Genomic DNA, 12,172 nt, shown 5'->3' with positions numbered 1-12,172 from the left:
TGAGCCCGACAATAGAGAGGAGGTCTCAGGTGTGTCTTGTGGTCTGGTGTCGGTGACAAATGCCACCAAGACAAATGGCAGGGAAGAAAAACCGGGAATGCGTGGGCGGGAGAATAGATGTGAGATAAAAGAGCATGAGTGAGTTTATGTGCGTAAGGAAGAAAGAGAGAGGTGGTGGCAGGCAAAGACAGAAGAAAATCACTCCCGAAAATCAAAAAGACAGAGTCACATACAGTATGTGAACTGAGGTCTCGGCAGGTGGTCTACAAAGCCAAAGTCAAAGTGAAAACAGCTCTCAGTTATTCTCCATCATTGTCGCCCTCCTTTCTCTCTCTGTGTGGCCCCACCAGCTGTTCTGTCTTTGCTGGTTTCAGCCATTTGCCAACTGAATTTTTACATAAACCTCTGACGAGATAAAATGCAAATTAGATAAACCTGCCTTTTTGTTCAGAAAAGAAATCCTGTGTGCCTTTTTACCTTAGATTATTATGGTTCTTTATTGTCAGCTGCTGTTAGGATATAAAAAATGCCATGTCTAGGTCATTATTAATTAATCAAATGCATTTCCAGTGTTATTTTTTTTAAATAATTTCTTTCCAGTTTCCATCATTATTTTCTTCTTTTGTCCTCGAACACTTCCAACTATTTTGTCTCTATTCCCCTTCGATCTATGACTCTTTACTATTCTTTCAGAGTCTCTGTTTCCTGTCTGTCTGTCTCTTCCATCCTCTCTTTATGTCTCTTAATGCCTCTCTCGGTCTCGTCCCTTTTCATGCCTAAAAATTTCACATCCACGCATTTCTAATAGTTTTTCAATGGCTTGCCACTCTGTTGTTGTCCTGCTCCACTCTCTCTCATTTATGTTTGTTCATGCTCCCTTGTCACACAGGATAGATGCAATGAAAATACACACAAGCTAGTCATGCCGAGGCACGATATGCAAATGTAGGATGATGAGACAAACATTGTTAGAAGTGCTATCCTGAGTGTGTTTCCTCCATCTTTGTTTAAAATGACAGAAAAAAAACATGAGTCCCTCTCCATGGTACTGAAACATTTAAAGCCAGTCTGTCTGTCTGTGTCTCTCTCCATGGTAAAACTCAGTCACTCTCTTCACTGCAGCATCCTTTATTCTTTTTGTATAAATTGTTTCTTTATTCAATCAGAATTCAATACTACCACCACTACCACTGTGACTAGTTTTGTCACGATGAAATACTTAAAAATATCAATATTTGATACCCTTTTTGATACCACATGGAAAAATTCAGGGCATAACATTTTAGATTATTATTAAAAAATAGATCGGCCTATTATAACACGGCCAGTGTTGATGCTCTTCCTGAAGAACATTTTGTAGGATTTTAAAGATAAATCTGGTGCACTTTGAGAGCAAAGTTAAGATCTATGAAGAACTTTGTGCTTTTGTAAACAATTTAACCATAAACACAACACATGTGTAGATATGAATGGTGATGACACGGCAAAAATGGTCACACCCACAAAGCCTCGACCGTGTGAGACAGACAGTGTCCAGAGACTTGTGTCAATATTCTTCATACGTTCATATTTATCAAATCACACTTTCAACTTTGAAAACACGTTTTTTCACCACAAGCTTCATATGATCCCCAAACCCACAGAAAGATAGGCAGCTCCATTCTATCTGGTCAGTATTTCTCGGTGCCCCTTTTGAAGCAGAAAACGCTGATTTTCATTCTAATAGCCACAAAAACATCTATCCATTAATTTTGATTGCACCTTTTGGGTGAACTGTTCCTTTAGGCATAGAAAAACAAATCCAACTTCTTTCCCCAAGTGTCGCCAAAAAGTCATTTTCACAGCCCTGCTGTGAACCAGGCCTTTCTAGTTCGGCAGGACCTCCCTCTGTCTCTGTCACACTGACTGCTGTTTGATCTGGGCCTGGCCCCCCTACTTTGGCAGTGACAGGCATATTTCAATAATGCAGGTGGCACACGGTGTGTAGACAGACATTGCAGGGGGGGTGGGGAACTGTGGGACTGCAGGGTGTGTGTTTGTGTCACAGCAGTTACAGCTTCGGTGAAAAGTTTGTGAGGAAGGAGAGAGGGCCCTCTTTTGTTGACTTAAGGCAACCACCATCAAGCATGGGTCGATAAACTGCAATTTCTGTTCACCCATGATACATCTCACCCCTCCTGATTGTGTTGACTTATTACCCTTCAACAGCTCCTCCTTTCCTGCATTCACCAGAGGTTTCCCAGAGGTTCTTGCCCCCTTTTCGATCCTCTCCTTTCCTTTCCTCAAACCTTCCCCATCATCTCACCCACTTTCTCCTAATTGGCAGAACTAAGGTGCTGCAACACTGAGCAGCAAATCTGACCTGATCACCTGTAAGCCACGAGTGCACTCAGACATAAACACACACACCGTGGAGTCATTAATCAAAGCAACAGTGCACCGACTGACAGAAACCCCAGCAATCAAAACTGTGGGGTGGATTGATATTTTCCCATGAAGGTCAAGGAGTATCACAATGCAACATTTCTTCATGAGAAGTGGGTACACACAAATGTGCTTTATACTCTTATCATACACACACACTCGCACATGAGTTGCAAAGGAGTTCCTCCCTCTGAATCACTGGCAGTCCCTACTGTCTGGCACAACTCTTTATAACCTGTCGGTTAAGATCCAATTAGGGAAAGTTGAAACACTGCTGTTTGTTTTCTCTATTCAAGGAAGTGCACTGGCAATCAAATTATGCCGGGAGATATTTATAAACTAGTTACACTGATATGTCTAGAAAGACATAATTCATTATTCAAAACATTTTGATTAACTTCCTCATGGTTATAAACATTGGGAGAACAGTCCCTGTGCTGTGACACATCCAAGACTATATTGCTAGCAAGAGCCAAGTATGAAAGAGGTAAAGACTTAGAAATGGGAGGGCTGGATATTATTTGGCAATTCAAAATGTTTTCAATTTTTTAATCATCTCAATGTTGTGTAGATAGCTTTGCCATCAGCTCATAAGATTGTCATCAACAATTTCTCTGCACTTCTCTGTGTCATGCCCATTAATAGGGGTGCAATGATCCATCCTTCTGGATCGATCTATCGATTGAATGATCAATGATCCAATATCATCATCGATGCAAAGTGAAAACATCGTTACATATCATCATCTTTAATATACGCCTTTATTTTGAAATTCCCATGGCACGTCTGTTTCATCGTTTTCGTCCAAGCGAGTGTCCAGACGACAGAGAGAGAGAGAGAGAGAGAGAGAGAGAGAGAGATAGAGAGTGTGTGTGTGTGACAGTGAATAGCAGTAATGTTATAGCTGTGAACGTAGCAGTTCAGTGTGTGTAAATTGCATTTCATTTGTCCGTGAATAAATGCTACAACTCCTCAAGACCCAAGCCAAGTTCCTGCGTCTTGCTTGCTACCTGCTTGTGATGGGGGTTAGCCCCGATGTTAGCAACAACTTCAGCTCAGGCTCAATTAAGGTGGGCTGACCTTTAAGGTGGACCAGCTATTGTCATTTTATTGACAAGCCGTTCACCAGCATTGACCAGCAACCAGACCTCCAGCAACAGGAAGTCTATTTTTATACTTTTTATTAAAACGAATAGATTGTTTTTATTTAAATGCCTGGAAGAGCCCAATAATACAATTGTCAAATCATAATTTAGTTGTTTTTGTGAGTTGATATAAATGTAACCGATTGTGTTAAATGGGCATATGATATCGTCTGACATCGATCGCAGGCCCCTGAATTGAATCAAAACCGTATCGTGGCAGACTTTGTGATATCAGCAAATATCGTATCGTTGTCCAAATTATCAATATAATATCGTAATGAAACTGGTGATTTACACCCTTACCCATTAAACTTTGTGTGATGGCTTTAGTGCAGTGGTTCCAAAAATGGGAGCCAAAATTAATTTTCTCTTTCTTATAGTACATTTTTTAAAATGTTTCCCCACATTATATAAGCCAACATTTACATTTTTATATTGCATTTTCAAATATATCAAAATGGAAGGAATAAGTAATAATCTAGTGGCTTCCAGGAAGGTAGCAGAAAGAGTAAAATCACTTTCAAACGTAATGAACCCATCTATTTAATAAGTGTTCCTTGATGCCAGAAGGGTCAGTCGTCCTATAAGCATAGTGTCGTTGAGACCAAAATAGGAATAACACGTGGACACTTCATCAAATCGTACCCACTCTCACCCACCATTCCCCTCTAACATCCAATCTAGGTTTCTAATAAAGACCTCTCCCTATGTAGAACAAGGATTGCTTATATGAGATCTTGTGTACTGGTAAATAACTCTGTGTTTCATTTATAACAAGACTGTCAAGTCCCTGGAACACACCACGCGCCTGACAATACCTCAACCTTTCCAACTCAAGGTCGTGGATTAATTTCCTTTTCCACGGCCCCATGAGCATTCTGGTATTTGCTTCATGGCTCCATCTTAAAAGGCTGCAAAGATTTCTCAGAAGCGAGCAGAAACACATCTAGGCTATACATGTGGTGTGTAATCAGCACGTGTCATACCGGAGATTTCTACAGTCTGGATCACTGGTTCAACCTTCTCTGGTACACTCTGGTCAAAACCATTAAATCTGCAGCCATAACAAATTATGAACTGCCTGCAAATGAAATGTCACACACAAACAAAATATTGATCGCTTGGAAATGTCACATAAGACCTTACATCGGTAGACAATAGAGCCAGTAAAGTGCAGAGAAGTTGCTTTACCTTGTGATGTCTTATGTGGCATAAAACTGCCCTTTATTTCTTCCAATAAAAGCTAAAAAACTTTCAGTAAAAACATTCAAACACAGACTTTATACTGGAGCGAGACAGATAAATTGGCTGTACAAATGAACATATAACCCTTTAAGCCGGGCTCAGACTGCAGGAGGTTTGGGCCAATTTATCCTTGATTCCCCCCTCCCCACAATCGGAGGACAAATCTAGACTGGGAAATCTGGACTTGGTCGGTACCGATGTTCGTCCCAGATTATATGGTAATGTGAGGCATTTAAAGATACAGTTTTTAGATTCAGTATTTTCCGAGCGGGACCACAAAAGCCAATGAGCCGGAGCAGCTGACGGTGTTGCCAAGCAACGTTAAACATTCTAGCCGTTGAGGCTTACATTAGCTCCCTCTGGCACGATAATCTTAATAATATTGTGTAGTGTGTGCATGTTTGAGATTAGAGAGAAGTACATCTGTAAAGTTTCTCCTCATGTGTGTGATGCAACCTGATTTCAAAATCAGTTAGGATTTTTAAACTCCTGTAGTCCGAGCCCGGCTTCAGGAACTACAACTGTGGATATTAATCTGATGTAGGTCATTTGAAGTAGAAGTTAAACCCAGAAGAGCTCTGCCTGAATACTCCTGGGGGTCAGGGTCAGTTCCTGTCAAGCAGTTCAGACGGTAGAAGTGTAGTAGGATCTAGCTTTGATCCCACAGTTCACAAATGTCAGTGAGGATCTATGAGTGAGGAAAAAGACTTTGATGAAAATATTACAATAACAAGAGCGAGTGAAGGGGGCCTGAACCAAACAAGGACTGATGGGGGCGCCAAGATCATAGAGCTAAAAGGTTAGAAAACAGACTGTGGTCCTAAATAGGGTCAGGAAATATGTGTTTTATAGTAAAGTATAATACAGCAACTACTGCGGAAGTACCCTTGAGTGAAGTCAATCCTCAAGTTGCTCAGGGGACAACAGAGTTATATCTGTACTGGGTAGGGGTGGGGGGAAAAATCAATTCACCTATGTATCAGGATTTTTTTTTACGATTTTGAAATCAATTTTTTAATACCAGAATTTATATATTTGCTTCATTTGAGTCTATGTGGAGGTAGAAGGAAGTTACCGCTTTTATTGTTATAGTCTGAGTAACGTGACGTCATATCCGTTCCGTAACCGTCAACTAAAACAAACCCCAGCTGGCCGCAACGAGAAAGTACAAAACGGCGGAGGGTCCACGTGGATACTATTTGCACCCTCACATATTAAATCCAAAGTGGTAAACACTACACATCCAGTAAAGTATGGAAACACTTTGGGTTTCAGACATTGCCAGGAAAAGCAGAGCTAGACATCACAGCTAATGCTGCTGGTTGACCTCAGGACAGCTCTGCCTGCATAAATGCTGAAAATCAAACATTTTTACTGTATTAATTTAGATATTTTTCCAATTAAAAGTCCCTAGAAATGTATGATTCAACTTTTTCCCATGGTCCAGTGTTAAAAAAAGTTAACAAAAATCGCAATAAATATCAAATCGGCACAAAAGTGTTGTAATAGTATTGAATCGGGAGATAAGTGTAACGTCCCAGCCTTAGCAATGGGTAGACACAAGTCAAGAATCTAAAGTAGGGTGCTGCTGAAAAAGAGCATTTGTTCTCAGCCAGACATTCCCCAGATAAACAGATTAAAAATGGCTGAGTAGCAGATCAGTGACTGAACCGGCCAATTTCATTTCATTTCAAACACTAGATGACATAGAATACATTAAATTCTCGTGGCAGAGTCAGAGTCGGACGCAGAGTCGAGTCCAGTCATCCAGTGTTGTGAAGCACTTCAGAGTCTGCAGCAGTCTGGGCTTCTCCGTCTATACTGAGTTACTGTAGCAGCACAGACAGAGCAGGCCTCCCACAGGATCCTGGGTAATTTAGCAGGTAATGAGCACTCCGACTCTGTCGCACAGAACGTCTCATATCTGACTGTGTGGAATGAATACACACGCACGTGCACGCACACACACACATTACCATAATTCAAGTTTCTATAAACCTATAAACACACCTCGGCGGTATCTGACAACTGCTGCAATTTTGCATGCCCCAACAAGCAGCGAGTTTGCATTTTAATTAGCAAACTGTTTCTTTTAGGCTACAACTTTTACAAAAACAAAACATGCCTGGCCTATTAATTACTAATTGTACAAAACTGGACTCGAAACATCCCCCATATATAACCACGTCATATCTTTCCTATAAATCTGGAAAATATATCATTCACTCCCTTACCCTGTTAGTGTCGGTTCAGCCCACCCGCAGAGCCTATATTGGGCTCATGTTTTACCTGTTATATCCATGTTTTATTGCCATTGTTCATCACATTACTGTGCTGTGCTTAACTGTTAGTACGCTACCCTTTACCACTGGTTCCTCTACACCACAGAGGTGTAAATGATCTCACACATGTTCCAAAAATATTCCCTCCACAATGTGAGGAGACAAAGAGAGAAAAAATAATAAAGAGAGAAAATGTAAGAGACCTGACATATAACGTCATGTTATGTTAAATTTAACAGTTTTGTTCCGTAGTGTGTGCCATGTGTTTGCACTACTTTGTGCTGAAAATTCACAGAGAAAAAAGAAAAATAATGGAAGAAGTCATGGAGACACGTTAAATAAACACTTGTGTTGTTGCCACTAAATCAACAAGTTGGTTCTCCCTTTTCTTACTACTTTAGGAAATTACTGGCATTAAAATGAATTTGCGTTAACGTGTTATCTTTGACAGCCCTGCTATTTACGATTTGAAATTGGTGCAGCCAGGATGGATTTCCGAGCTGATCGGTTGATGTAAAAAGCACTCTTAATATACCTCCGTCATAAGAATAGCTGGAAAGATAAACTTTAGAACCATCAAAAAAATGAGGCTTTGCTGAACATTGTCGAAGGGGGGAATCTGGCCCAAAATTGTAAAGTGTGTGTACTGCATTAGAAGGACGCTAAAAGAGTAGGAAAGGACTGAGAGACATCTAGCGAAGAAAGTTGGATCACCAAGTCTATCAATCAGAAGTGGAGCATGAGACTTCAGATGGCAGAACACTGCACGTGCCCTTGGGCAGATCAACAGCCTTCGTCTGCCCGGATGAAAATGACTGTTGCATTGAAATGACTCCAAATGGCTGAATGCTATACACGGGTCACTGATGGGCTAGGTGTGTGTGTTAGTAGAGAGAGCTGTCTTAGCCAGAGGCATATAGTCTCCATCCGATTAAACAGAGCAGGACGAGGTGATCATTCACCTCCACTTGCCCTTCTAAGGTCTCGGCGCACGCACACACACACACGCACACACAAAACAAGGAATAGGGAAAGAAGAGGAGGTGCACATGAACCAGCACCGACTACAGTTTTGGAAGAACATCAAGCCTTCAACACGTCACCCACCCATTACATATTTGCCCTTGCGTCGTGCTTGCCGTCTACGATGTTGGTATCTCTACTGAATGGCTACTTAGCATATAAGGGCCCCATGTTGTAAAAATAAATCATTAATTTCACTCAATCCAAGTAATTTTGAATTAATGATTTGTTTAGTTGACAAAATGTTAAAAAAAAAAAAAAAAAAAAAGCACATCACAAGTTTCCGGAAACCGAGACAGCAAATCCTCAAGATGCTGGAACCAGCAAATCATGTTCTCAGGACTGTTGTCAATTCATTTTCTTGACTGAATCTCTGCTAGACCAATAGATTCAGAACTAAAGGAGAGAGGCAATCAAAGTTAAGCACTCCGCAAGGTCATAACTCATCAATGCAACCACCTGAGCCGCCTCACATACACACTCCAGAGCTCAAACATCGACTGAAGTCTGTTCATGCACCGAGACACCATTTAAAGACAGACACTGCTCTCTGGGACAAATTAAGTTGGTTTTTTTTGCCATTTCTCGTCAAAGCTCATGGTCTCAGACGGAAACGAGTCGAAAGAAGGAGTGGGAGGGAGGATGAAGAGGAGGAGAACAAGGAAGAAGCTGATGAGGAGGAAAACAGAACGGTCGATCCATTTTGTCGGACAGCTCTTGAGATCCAGTGTGTACACAGCTACATCAATCACAACAGTAATCTGGACCCACAGTCAGTGCATACTAACAGCTGGCTGATTGACTGCCACACACACACACGCACACACACACACAAACCCATAGATGCTATAAGAAGTGCATACGCAGAATCACAGACCGATCCAAACAAATGCATACATAAATAAAAACAGCCACATCTTCAGTCTTGCACACACACAGACCCAAACATGGGTGGTTAAGGTATAAGCAGCACACTGAAGATGTCACAGTCTCCCTGCTAATGAGATTCGACATATTATTCCCTCCTCTGCAACACTAAGGAACGGCAGAGAGGCACTGTGCATCTTAACAACAACACAGGCCCGGTCTGGCTGAAAACATAACATTCTTTCCCGGCGAGGGGAGCGTGTTTGAGTCAAATTAAGTTAGATATACACACACCCACACACATTTCAAAAGCCCTGCACACACACACACACATCCTAACAGTCACCGTGTGTCTCTAGGAGGTCCAGTCAAACGCAGAGTGGTGGTGAAAACTAATGCTGAAACCAAGGTTGAAGTCTACCAACTCGATTGTGTGTGTGTGTGTGTGTGTTTATACGTGTGGGTGTCTCCGACTAAATGATATAAAAGCCTGGTTTGAAAACACAGACAGGCTTGTAAGTTGAAATAGTTGCCTCCGGGCACTGTCGTCATCCATCAATCCAAAATGGCACTCACATCATAACGTTTATATTCCAACTTAAAGGGAGAGAGAGAGAGAGAGGGGAATAGACAGAGACGCATTCGAAAAAAGGATATCAAAATACTCAACTTCATGTGAGAAAAGTGTTAATGTAGGAATCTCTGCTTATACCAACAACGTGTAATTTTATGCAAAACACTGAGCTTTTGATTCTAAACTTGAACAAAGTAAGCGCTACCTCTCTTAATTGGTTCACCGTGAAAGAAATTCTGCTCTACGATTAAAGCTGGGAAGCTTTTAGAGGTAGTGGGTGAAGCAACACATCACAGGGTTTTACCTCAATATATTATTACCGCTTCTGTTAAACTGGCCGCATGCTGTAATGAAAGGAGGGAGCCACATCTGAAAGGAGCGCTGAAAGAGATAGAAGGACAGCAGGAGAGAAATAGACTGGCCTCGCTGGTTTTGGTGGATCATAATCGTGGACTGAAATTTAAAAAGAAAGAAGAAGCCTACACAAAAAAAATAATAAGACTTCTTCAACATTATGTGGATAATATTCCAGTCAAAGTGCAAACAGATCTATCCTTGGCTGCGGTTGAAAAGTCACACGTCCTAATGTCTTTTCCTGCGTACAAAATTCCACACTAGCATGCTATTTAATACGCTAAATCAGTATGCGAGATATTTTAGTATCGGACGAAGCCAAGGAATCCGACTGCACTTTCACTAGGCTCCGTAATTATGATGCGACCACGGCGGATGTTATGACGTAGGCCTGCCGTGGTGACACTACAATGTTCCAAAGATGGACTACAAAAGAATTTAACCAGCTCTTATCATGGCTGCTACTAACTTGCAGGTCATTTCACTCCGTTAGGAACCTTCCTAAGCAAAACAGGCCATTCGACCGCAGCCCGTCACTCCCCGGCAAGCAAACACCAGCCTCAACACAGCAGGGGCTGAGGAATGACCTTAATAAACACAGCCTACCTGCCAAAACCTCAGTATATAGTTATCACGAGTCTACTATGTGAGGGTCGAACACTTTCCTAACCATTACAGGAAATAAAATAGAATCTCTAACAGAGATCTACACCCAGCAGTCGCCCCTGATAAACATGTTAGCTATGCAGCAGATAATTATTAAAGGGACTGTTTGTAACTTCTTACACGTATAAATCAATCTGGGTCGGTGTCCCATGCGCGCTCGGGTGTGGCTACGCTGTTCAGACAAGACTCCAACACAAACTACACGGAAGCACGAAAACCGCAAAGTTATATTTAGTGAAGCCCGTTTTGAAAAACAGTGTTGGCTGCGGTTGGAGTACGCGGGGGAGACCGTAGCTTTGGTCTCCAGGGCCAGAGTCTCTGCTGTACTCTGCTCCTCTGCCTGCCTGCCTGCCTTCACTCACATGCCGTGCTCGTTACTCGCTCAGCTTGCTCCACCTCACGTGCATGCGCACACACTACACACTGCAGAAGAGTTAGTAGCTCTGAGAATATCTAGTGAATGTACAGTGGACGTTTGTGCTCCACTAGACCAACAGAGGTTTCCTGTGTCTTGTGAAGTGACGGGGCGAGTTACTTTATCGTCTCCGACCGGGTGCCGGTGTCTCCCTCCGACCGCGGTCGGGAGGCTGAAGCAGGAAAAGCCAACACCAGGATCAGCATTGATTCATGGAGAGCCCTTCGTCTGGTCAGCTAACATTACTGCCAAGCAGGTGAAATATGGAGTGATATTGTGGTTTTAGATGACGTGTGTCGCCTCACTGTTTCGACGGATGCTCGCTCACGCTCACATTCACACGGGCAAGCGCGAGCAACAGGATGCTGACTTTCGTTGACTTAACGGCCACAGGTGTCGCTGTTACAACCAATTTCTGATACTTAAAAACAGTCCCTTTAACAATAATAACATTTTTGAGCCATAAACGCATTAATAGAAGAGTGTAGCAGCAGGAAAACATAGCTCAGAAAGCACATATAGGGATAATTATATGAAGAATAAAGCAAGTAGTCACATAAATCCAATGCTTGGGAGTGAAATATCCTCTAATGCCTAGCAGGATGTGTGGAAAAAAAAGTGTTAATGTGATGATTATTACCCAGAGTATGTGAGAGAAAAGCCAATCAGCCACAGGAACAAGTATGTGAATGTGTACTCTAAACAGTGATGTTTACATCCTACAGAGCCACACACACACACACACAATGTAAAAACATGCCACATTCAATTCAGCCCATAACAATGTTAACAAACAGCTTGAAAGCATCATATCACACATGGCAAAACAACTGCCAATAAGGAAAAAAAAAGCTCAATAACAACTGTACAGCCAAAACATCAACATACATTAAGTTAATTAGCTGAGTACTTACAGTCCAGTAGCTCTGTGAGGTGAAACAGCCATGGTAACCAACAGGTGGACGGGACACTTCTGGCTTGTTTGTTTCTGGTAACTGCTCCACAGATTCAGCTATTTTAGCCAAATCAATGATTTCACCCATTAAACTTGTGTGGTTTCTCGTTATTTTATCTATTTTCTTTTCACTTCTTGTCTCACAAGCACGAGATGTGTGGCAAACAACTGTGAGAGTGCTGATTAGCAGCACCAGACCACCTGTTCAGAGTGGGCGGACCA

General features: G+C 41.9%; 1 long non-coding RNA gene across 4 annotated transcripts in view; it reads right to left on the bottom strand.

Moving 5' to 3' along the window:
* LOC119475609 overlaps positions 1 to 12,172 on the bottom strand; it is a 110,636-nt gene extending 98,464 nt beyond the window's left edge. For all 4 annotated transcript variants that reach the window (XR_005203835.1, XR_005203834.1, XR_005203832.1 and 1 more), the window contains exon 1: positions 11,910 to 12,172. This is a non-coding gene — a long non-coding RNA (uncharacterized LOC119475609). The remainder of the gene's footprint in view (positions 1 to 11,909) is intronic.

This window comes from Sebastes umbrosus, chromosome 17 (genome assembly GCF_015220745.1).
Source record: "Sebastes umbrosus isolate fSebUmb1 chromosome 17, fSebUmb1.pri, whole genome shotgun sequence".
In the NCBI taxonomy this organism is placed as follows: Eukaryota; Metazoa; Chordata; class Actinopteri; order Perciformes; family Sebastidae; genus Sebastes; species Sebastes umbrosus.
The sequence above is the reverse complement of the archived record's forward strand: the minus strand, read 5'-3'. Positions and strand labels throughout refer to the sequence as shown.